Here is a 10,773-nt window from a genome sequence, read left to right on the forward strand (position 1 = left end):
CAGAGGCTTGGATGCTATTCTACAGCTTCTAGAGATAAATGTGTGATTTAGTCTCAGGCTAAATTACGGCTCTCATTACATCATCCTTGAACATTTTAGATTGCAGAATTGCATCAGATCCTATGATGGGATAAAAACTTTACCCTTTGTGTAAATTTTGACACAAACCAGACGCTCTGCCTAGTACCAAAAGGGCCAAAGCACAGGGCATGGAAGCTTGACTCATTTACATCTTAATGCAATTATAGACTTAATGCGAGATATTCCTATTTAAATTAATATTTTCCGTGTCAGTTCAGCAGTATCAGCACACTGCTAATGATCTCCATATCCATTACGATCAGTTCAAATGCACCTCAGAGTAGCTTTCTTACCCAAAACTCCTGACGGTATTTTTTAAACTGATCTGTAGCTTATTATTTTTTATTATTCACAAATGTCACAGGCCTTTTCTCTCCATTTTGGGATTGTTCTTCTCCTATTTTAGGTCTTTTCCTTTCTTCTAATGTTGCTTTGGGAAAGCTCTGGGGATATAAAAAGCAAAATAGACAGATGCCTTCACCTACCAGATTGTTGTGAATAATAATAATCACCTCTTATATATCCCTTTTCATTTTCAAAGCACTTTGCAGCAATTAGCTAATTTGCCTTTACAACAATCTCTGATAGATAGGTAGAGGCATTAGCATAGTGGCTATTTATTTATTTATTTATTTTACCTGGTGTAAAATTGTTAGGGTGTTGTTGGTTTGGGGTTTTTTTAAAGTTTTCCTCTCTTTCTTTTTCTTCCTTTGCTGGGTATTTTTGCTGCCCTTCTTTTTGTGAAAGGTAAATTTCTGTGGGATTGTTATGCCTATTAGCACTCCTAATCACTGAACATAATTAGACTCTCATAGAAATGAAAGCACACACCAGCAACAGATGAACAATTTCCTTCAAGAGCAGGAGCCGTTTCTCCACGGCAGCCAGATACGGCTGGAGAGCTGGAAGCCAGACCCGATCCACACTTGAGGCTGCTGGTTCAGATACCACCAAGGAAGATGACTGTGGTACATCTATTCCTTTGAAAAGCAACTTGCTGAAGGCACTGACCAACAGAATATGTGAAGTAAGAAATGAAAAAACCTTGCTCTTTTGGGAAAAAACCAAACAAACCGGAAAGGTCAGAAAATCTGGTGTTGAAACTGAAAATCTATCATGGAATTGCACACCTAATTTGGTCAATAGGAAAAGGCACCCAAGCAGTGTTTCAGAGATTTCTACAGCTCAGTTCCCTGAGGAGAAAACCCTTGAATAAGAAGAATAGGCCAGGCAATTCAATCCCTCCTGCCCCACAGTTTCAATCTAGTGCATTAAGGCTGTAACCCAAAAAACTCACCTTGGCCCTTTGGTGGAGTGAACCTCGTGCACTCCACCCTAGTCAGAAACACAAGTTACCACAGCCTAATCTAGATGATTGTACAGGCTTGGTGGAGGGTGATGGGAGTCTCCTGGAGCCTCCTCCACAGCCCGTGCAACAGGGAGAAGGGCTCTGCCAGCACGACCTGTCCCACATCCTGCTGCAGGAAGGGACTGCTCGCTGCGTGCCACTCATGTTGGGATGACCTGGACATCCCTATCCTAACATCAGCCCAGCAGCACAGCAGCACCAGCTACTGCTACAGCCCTTGTGTCACTGCCAACCTTTTTTGCCACTGCATCATGGTCTTTTCTTTGCCTGTTCTCATCCCAGAATAATTCTTCTCCATAATAACTTTTATCTTTTGTGCATCAGAATAGACAATTTAAAACTTCCTTCAGAACAGGGCAAGGAATTGGTATGAATACTAACACCAGATACAGTCGTTGAGGAAAATGTCTTTAACATGTCTTTTACAACTGGCAGGGCTAATGGATTTTGTAGTGACAGAACTGCAGTGAGGGTTTTACTGGCAAATCCTAACTTACATGGAAAAGAGCAAGGAAGCCCCCACTGTAATATCTTCATGAAGTGTTAATGCAACAGGGATCCCCTGTACTTTGTGATAATTGAACCATAAAATAGTTCAGCTTTATCTATAAACTCTCCAGTGCAATGCTTTGAGTGTATAACCATTTACATTATTCCCAGAAAATTAGGTCAGCTTTTCACAGAGAAAATGTCAAATAAAAAAAAAAAAAGGGAAAAAAAAAAAGGAAGAAGAAATAATGAGGGGGGAAAATAAAACAGAAGAGGCTTCCTCTAAAAGAACTTTTCCACCCTAGATTGGAAAATGTCACTGCATCCTCCCAACAGCACCAGCCCCAGTTACGAGCCAGGGAGGGAGCAGGGGCCGAGGAACAGTGGGCAGCATCCGCACTCGGCTCCTTTGAGCTGGAACACAGCTGTGTTATGGCTGTGTCATCATTGCAAGCGAATTAAAAGAAATGGAAACATTAACTCTGTGGAATCTTTTCAGAAGCTGGTGGTGACTAAACCGGGAGGCGCTAACAAAGGAAAGCTTTCAGCAACTGTTTGGCGTTTGAAGTGCAGCACGGTCTTTCCATGAGGCTGTTGTGAGGGTTAAAATTAATCCGCATTGTCAGGGAAGAAGGCCGTACAATGGATGTTTGTTGTGGAGAAAGGCACCTGGAGATGTGTTGTGTTGTCAGAAGGCTTAAATAGTTTCATTCCAAAATTTCACAGCCTATTAAAAGAACCACAAGAGTCTGGCAGGGAACCTCCCTGAGATCCTGAGCATCTCTGCAAACCAACCAAAACCACTTGGAAGACTCTGGTGGCCCTCCCAGCAAACTCAACGAGAGGTTTGGTCTGGCACACAGAAATGCAGATTGCACCCCTAAGTGAGAGAATGCAGCTGGATGAACAGAACATCACCCAGTTTGGCCTTGAACCTCTGAGTACCTTCCCATGGGAGGGAGAAAGCAGAGTCCTCGAAGAAAAGAGGTCAGCAGTGCAGGATGCCACACATTTGGCTACTCACCATGCCACTTCCAATTTCCCAAAACATCCACAACACATTTAAAATTTCCAAAATGGGCAGGCTGCTCTGAAATGGACGACCTGAGGGATGCTGAAAAGAGAAGGAATGTATTTGGAGCAATGCACATTGTGCATCACCTCTACTGGGACACTCATTGTGCTTGGGCACTGCCAGGCTCTCTGCTCTGGAAATAGGCCTTGTAGGGTGGATAGGAAAAAGACCTTTAATACAGAGAAACTGGGCTATTAGAAAATACCTGCAAAGCTTTTGTGGACACAGGAAGGAAGAAGCTGGTACTTGTGCAAAGGTTGGCCACGCACACAAGGCTGCAGAACAGATATCTGATCCAATCCTGCACTCCCTGGCACTTCAGGCAGTTTTTTCCTCTGCCATTAGATTGCACTTATGATCCATTTTTGGAAGACATTACTTCCAGGCTGCCTGTGTCTCCTTGCCCCAGTGGCACCACAAGGCAGCAGCTGCTCTATGGGACGCAACGTGCTATGGCTGGGTTGAGGCTTCCTGCCTGGCAGCCCGTGCGCTCCTGTCCTCTTCCCAGAAGGTCCCTCCTGCTATTTAGCAACTCTGACAGAACTGGATATTGTAGCCATGGGATCACCAATGGCTTTGCTGTGCTGGAAAGGAGCTGGTGGTGGCAGAGGCATTGCATTCAGGCAGCTACCACTGCGTGTTGCTATGGGCACTGATGCAGAGGCGAAACACAGGCTAAGCCATCACTTGATTTTCTATTCAAGCAACTCTTGAGTACTAAAGGAATGGCCATCTGCCAGTGTTTGTAATAGAAGGTCAGTATACACTGACATTCAGCAAATTGGTGTTATATGCATTAGATCTGTGCTTTATGAGGTACTGCTCCATTTTGGAAATGTGAAAATTGACTGAAATCATGACTAAAATTTTAGAGGTGCCAATCTGCAGCTGCAAGCACACTGACAGTGCCCAAATACCCATGCAAAGCAGCAAGTCCAGCTATTTAAGACAGAAAAAGCTAAAGGTAAAAGTGTGTGTGTATGTGTGCTGTGAAGTTTTCACCAGCAGCAAACCCAGTGCTCCAGCTCACTGCTGTTCCCAGGTGGGATCCTTCCCCTGGGGCAGTGTCCCCCTCTCAGCTGATTGCAAGTACTGTGTGCTGGCAGCAGGTAGACATCTCTTGAAACGGGGCTCTTATAAACCTACCTCTGCAGGGTCCCCTCCATCTGAGCCCCAGAGCCCCAAACTGAGTCACAGCCCCTCCTGCCTCCAGTACTTTCCCTGTGCTGTGCAGAATGCAGGGAGACAGGAGAAGGAGCTTTCATCCCCTAGCAGAAATGCAAAGTCCATGGTGGACAACAAGGAGTGAATTTTTTTCCCAGAGTCAAGCTTTTCTCTGGGAGAGCCAGGCAAGCTGGGCTGAGGCAATGTGGTCCCAGCGCAGGCAGGTGCTGTGACTGCATCCCATCATCCCTGCCCAGGCACAGCAGCAGTCTGCATCTGACTCCCAGCTCCAGTATGTGGAACAGCTACTTAGTGATCCGCCTCCAGTGTTATGCCCCATTAACTCAAAGTTAGGCATGATTACTGATTATCTTTCCTTATTTTGTATGCGTGTGCCAGGCGAGCAGTAAGAAACTGAGAGGATTTCCTGCTCGCAGCCTGAGCAGGGTTTGGGGACATGGTTCTTTCACAGGATGAAAGAGAGCTGGCATGTGGCACAGAGAATGTGGTTCTTTCCCAAAAGCTGCCACAAAGAGAAGTTTGAAAGGCACTGACGTGACACGAGTCAGGAGTTATGTTCGTCTGCCTTTCTCTCTCTACACCATGATGAATTGCATATTATTTCCTTCATTAGTTTTAGGCTTCAACCACTTTGCAGTGCAGACATGAATAAAAATAGTGAGCGGTTTCAGTCTGGTGACGATTTTATTCATTGGTGCTACATGTCAGATAATAGCTGTATTCCACTTCTTTGCTCTGTGAGCTTTTCAAATATTTCACAGGCTGAGTCGTTTATTAGGTATCCTCATACAAAGTCCTCTGCCTCTTTCTCTGAAAGGTAATTGTTTAAGTGGATTAGTAGCTTTCCCTGAAGATGTGTAGGGAGTGGCATAAAAGAGCAACATGGCTGTGACACTCTTGTTCTGACCTTAGGAATATACCCAGAGGGTTGCTGAGATCATAGGCTGCTCCAATTATTGTCAGGGGAAATTAATATACCATTTTATTCCAGCTAATGCTCATTGGTCAGGCCAGGGAATACACTGTGGTACAGAATATTCCTCCAAAACCAGAAAAACAAACCCTGATGAAAATCTTATGTTTTCAGTAGATTTACTCTGCCAAGACTTCTATTCCTTGTAGAAATATTTTTTGTGTGCTGTTTCATATCACTGTGACTTCATATTAATTAAGCACTGACCTCACCTTGGGTGTCTGAAAGAAAAGTACAATAGAAGAAGATGCAGCCCGTGTCTGAAAGAGCTTGCAGCTGTAATGGGGTAAATGCATTTAGCAGACAGAGTGAAAAATAAGTTAGGAGCATTCAAATGTGAGAGAAGATAAAGATTTGGGGGTTGACACACTTGAGCTCCTCTGTGTGCTGCTTGTAGTGATTCTGGTAACATTTTCATATCCTCTGTAATACATCCTCTTGCTTCAAAACAAAAGACGGACTAAAGGCTGAGGCTGATGTTTAGTAATGAAAAGGTAAAGACCAGCTGTTCTTCCTAAATATGATGTTTTGCTCTGTAGTCATTCAGAAGGTTGTATGAGACTGTTAAAAAACACATCAGTGTTTTAACCCTCCTATTCCCCATTGCTGGGAAGGTGTCATGCAGTGAAGAGCTGTGTAGACCTGAGCACCTCTGTGGTGTTTGTTGTTAGGTGCTTTGGGCTGATTGGGAATGACGGTGCTGCAGAAGGAGCAGCTGCAGGGGAGAGGCATGTGAAAATGCCAGGGGGGAGTCAAACGAACAAGGAATGTCTGTGGAAGTTCATGTTGCAGGTATTGCAATGAGTGGCATTAATACAGATTGGTAAGGATTTTGTGTGTCTCAAAAGTGTTTGATATTGATGATATTTTTCAGCTTAGAAATTTAATTTAAGAGGTCATTAGTATTTATTAAAAATTGATAGGATGTCTTATTCTTGTTGTTAATGTTGGATGTTTAAAATCTACTATTAAAATAGTGACATGTAAATGTCTTTCCATTTGGACTTTGAACATAAGGCATGTGTTTACTCTCATCTCCTTTGCTGTGCTTATTCCCAGTATCATCTAGCCCTCACCATGCACAGATGTTCCTTAACCCAGGGCCCATTCATGTTTCACCAGGATCTTCAGAGATCAGCAGATTGTATTAATTTTCTCATTTCTCTCCCCCTACCCTCATCTTCTTCTCTTCCTCTTGATTCTTTGTGTCCCTGATTGCTTTCCTGCTGTACTCCTTGATCAGTCCTCTGTCCTGCAGCTCAGACACAAGTACAGCTACCTGTGCCCTGTTCCCAGGTCAAAGGAAGCATTTGCAAGGACCCTAGTTCATATGGAGCACCTTTCTGCCTTTCCTGTCTTTGTGTAGCCACAATTTGGGGGAAAAAAAAAATGTTTGTAGGTGAAATGGTAATCTCTTTCCTCTCAGGAAGAGGGGAAAGGGGAAGGAACAACTGGTTCATTGCCAATCTCAGCAGGTGCTCTTGTCCTACAGATAAAACCACAACATTTTCCAGCCAGCCATAAAGGACAACCTGAGCATCCTGAGCATATGTACCTGCTTGCAGCAAGCAAAGGGGGTTCTTTGAGTTGAACATCTCAGTTTCCCAGATTCTTGATCAAAATCTGCACCTGGGGTGAAGCAGTAGCCCCTCTTATCCATGCTCCTTTTTGGGATAAGTGCACAGAATTGCTGGTGGGGTGCCTGTCACGCTGGTCTCTTTTCAGATGTTTTCTCTGCTAATATTATCCTGGCAGTGCACTGAGCTCAGACAACCCCAGGGCCCCAGTCTTCCAATCCCCCATGGGGCTGCTGCCTAATGCACTGCATTTAAAAGAGATTTCAGAGGTGAAGCAGGGCTGTGAATGTGAATCTGTTTGCTGGAAACAGCAATGTCCCCTTAGTTTCCCTGGTAGCTTGCTGCAGCAAGTGCTTGTATGTAGCGTGGCCCCAGCTCTGCCAGGGGATCCACACAGTTTCACTTGGGCTGTCACTTTGCTGCTGCGCTGAGACCCTCCCTGCTCCATTTTTTACCACGAGACTTGCTCCATTTTTTTTCCTCATGATGGTTTTGAATATGTCCCTTGGACGTTTGTGGAGCTTTTTTGAGTAGGACAGGCTGTGCTGAGGTTTCAGTCACACAAGGAAAGAGACGTAGCTTCCCCATACATCTCAGGGTGGGTTGTGTGTTGAAATATACATTCAGATGCATGGAGCTGGTGCTCTCTCCCTTTTACCAGAATTAATTGCATTAGTAATGCCAAACTCTGGATCCGGGGGGAATTAAAATTAAAATGGCATTAATACTGTTGGGGTTTCATTGTGTCCTCAGCTTTTAAGCCAAACTTCCCATTCATGGCAATAGGGACTTTTATGGGTGGCACCACGTGGCCCATGGAAATTAATCTTGCATTCTTTTAAGTTTCCTGGACTACAAGAGGAGGATGGAGTGTCACTGCTCCTGGTTGTTTGTGACACATGATTGTGTCCCTCACACAGGCATTGGCAGGTTGAGTGGTACAGAAAGCAGGGAAACCTAGCAGCATCTGCATAGCTCACTGCTTATCAGGAATATACACTGGCAGCCATACTGTAGGGCAGCAGCAGAAAAACAAAGCAACAATCAAGGGAGCTCTTTGTGATGGATTAAAAGGGTTTAGAAATGTCTGAGCCATGCAGTTTTCAAGCACTGACACTGCCAATGACTTCTTGACTAAAAGCTAGAAAATGTGCTTACTGAGTGCACAGCCTGAGTTTTGCTTGTTTTCCCAAAGCCTGCCTTTTGTTAAAGGCTTTTTATCTGAACAAAGTTTAGACACAGTCGCTTCATAAAGTGACCCTTTCCTTGAAATAAATCAGGATAATTATATTAGAGCACTGCAGCCTGTGAACCGAACCAAGGGTCTGTGTGTTTCTCTATTATTGGGACGTAATTTTTTTTTACAATCCACACTGCATGTCTCTTAGCCTCTGTGTGGCTCTCCTTTGTGTGCCCTGCACTGACTCTGCTTGTTTTGGTCCCTGGCATGGGGGTGTGATGGGGAGACAGGGGAACCTGAGTAGCGACAGTCACATGGGGGACCATTAGTCTTCCCATTACTTCTCTCTTGACTGCTCAAAAATTTCATGCATTTGGCCAGTGTTGAAGGCTTAAAACCATCTTCATCATCAGCCTAAATTTTTTTCCAGCCTGAATTTACATCACTGAAGTATCTTTAGCCTTTTAGGGGGGAAAATAATCTGAGCAGGATGACTCACTGCTGGTACGATACAGCTCTCCTCTCCTTCCCTGAGGGGGTTGTCAATCAGGATGCTTTTCCCACTGTCTCTCATAAATACTGGCTGACACAGCAGGGGAAAACGGGGCTGAGGGTATGTGTTCAGGTCTTGGACCTCAACAAAACAGCTCTTGGTGGCTGTGACTTGTCAGAATGCAGCCAGCAATGGCATCCCTGCAAACAGAGAGGTCCCTGAGCCCCCAGTCACCAAGAACCCTTCACAGGACTGAGGGCCACATTCAGAAGCCCTCTACAGTGGCTCTAGGCATTCAGATTTTGGTGTTTAATTTCAAGAGAACTCCGTGTGACCCAGAGAATCTGCTGCCTGGGGTCCTGCAAAACCAATGGCCAGAAATGGTCGCAGCAGTGGTGATGAATGGTCTGAATATGGTCGGTGCCCTTCAACTTGACTCAGCATTTAGTCAGGAGCTAGAGGAATGAATAGAGAAGCAGGCATTTTGTGCTTGCAGTGACCCGTGCTGCTGAGCTGGTCAGCTGCTGTGCTACAGACGTATTTTTGGCTTTTTCAGGGAAGCTCTTTTGTTATCACATCAAACTCTTCACTCAGCTGGCAGAAGGCATTCTAGCAGCTGTGAGTCTGGAAGAATCCAGCATACAAGAGATGACTGTAAAGTTTGTTGGTTTTGTTTTTTTTTTTTTTGTATTTCTTCCCATTCCTGAAAGATGTGTATGTAGTTTGGCTTTTTTTATGTTTGTGTTTCATTTTGGGATTTTGAAAAGCATATGTTTGATATGTGCTTCTAAAATAAGTTAATTAGGCAGCATTAATAAAAATATTCACTATAAACTGACAAAACCATTAATTCTGCCACCAGATATTCTCCTTCATACAGCATATTTTTTTTTTCAGAGAGAGAGACATTTCATCAAGCCAGAGGAGAAAAACAGTATCTGGGGCTCCAGGTGACAAAAGCAAAAATAGGTAAAGTAAATTTACTGCTTTTAGTGCAAGTGATGCAAAATGGAGATTGTATTCTGAATAAGCTGGTTAGGCAGATCATATTCTAGTTGGTTAGGCCAGCAAAGTGCAGTCCATATAAACAGATTGCCTCAATTACTTACAATTTAAATTTCTATCAGAACCTCTATCAGGTCTTTTTGCATAATGTGGACAAAATAATGGTCCATTACCTTGGGGGTCTAAAGCACCAAGAGTGAAGAAGACATGACTACAATTATCTCTGAGATGGGCTGAGATGGGATTTTTAAACTTAGCACCTTGGGAGCAAAACCGAGCTGGAATGGAAAGGAATGGGTCTGTCAATGGAAAATAATGGAGAGGCAATAAATTCACATTAATCCCTATATGGTTTCTACCAGGGTCTGATCGGAACAGTTTCAAAATAAAAGAATCCTTCAGTTACACTTGTGTAAATGTTCTGTATCACCACTTAAATAAGTAGGGGTTGGTCTGCACTGATACTTGTGCATGTCAAATCAGATGCCAGCCACCCTGCATACCTTAAAGGCATACAGGAATATGTCTGACTTATGTAAACCTTTATCCCCTCTTCCCAAAACCCATAAGCCTTCTGACTTCTCTGGAGTTTGAAATGCTTGCAGAGAAAACAAATGTCTCTGGCCCTGCCTTAAACGCATTGGTTCTTCCAGTGATAAGCTATATAAAAGTTCAAGGCATGAATTAGTGATTCTCAATACCTTGCATCCCAGTCCCACCAAATGGCTGGGGGACTTGTGAGTCTAAGCAGAGGCATGGTCTGGAAGCTGCAATGAGGCCTTTAGCAGTAGCCTTGCCCCAAGAACCTTTGTCCACCATGGGGACACAGATTCCTGGACAGTATTACACCCATGGCAGCCTTGGTGTGTGTTGTCCAAAATCATCTGATGGGAGGAGAGACACAGCAGAATAAAACAAGATAGGAATGTAACACTGCCTGTGCTGAAACAAATGTTTCTTGCCATATTTTGGAGACTGAAAGAGGACCACCTATTGGCAATTTCACATTGTAATTCCAACATCCATACTTGTGAGTATAGAAAAACTTGTTTTCTTTTGTCTGGAAAAGACGTATTATTTCACAAACCTGTACCTTTCCCCAGCTCACATTCCCCTGCTAAACTCTAAAGCACAAAGGTGCAACAGGTTGAACACTGATTACTGGACTTACAACCTTTTCCAGACTCCACATGTGAATAAGAGGATTTTTCTGCTCTTCATCTTACAATAAAAAGGCAGTGAAGTAGAGTGTGTTCTGGACATGGAGATATTATCTGTGAAGATGGCAGATTTCAAGCTAACCCTGAAGTTTGGGAGCCAAAGACTTCAGCAGGGTGAAGCTGCTG

Source organism: Passer domesticus, chromosome 1 (genome assembly GCF_036417665.1).
Source record: "Passer domesticus isolate bPasDom1 chromosome 1, bPasDom1.hap1, whole genome shotgun sequence".
NCBI lineage: Eukaryota > Metazoa > Chordata > Aves > Passeriformes > Passeridae > Passer > Passer domesticus.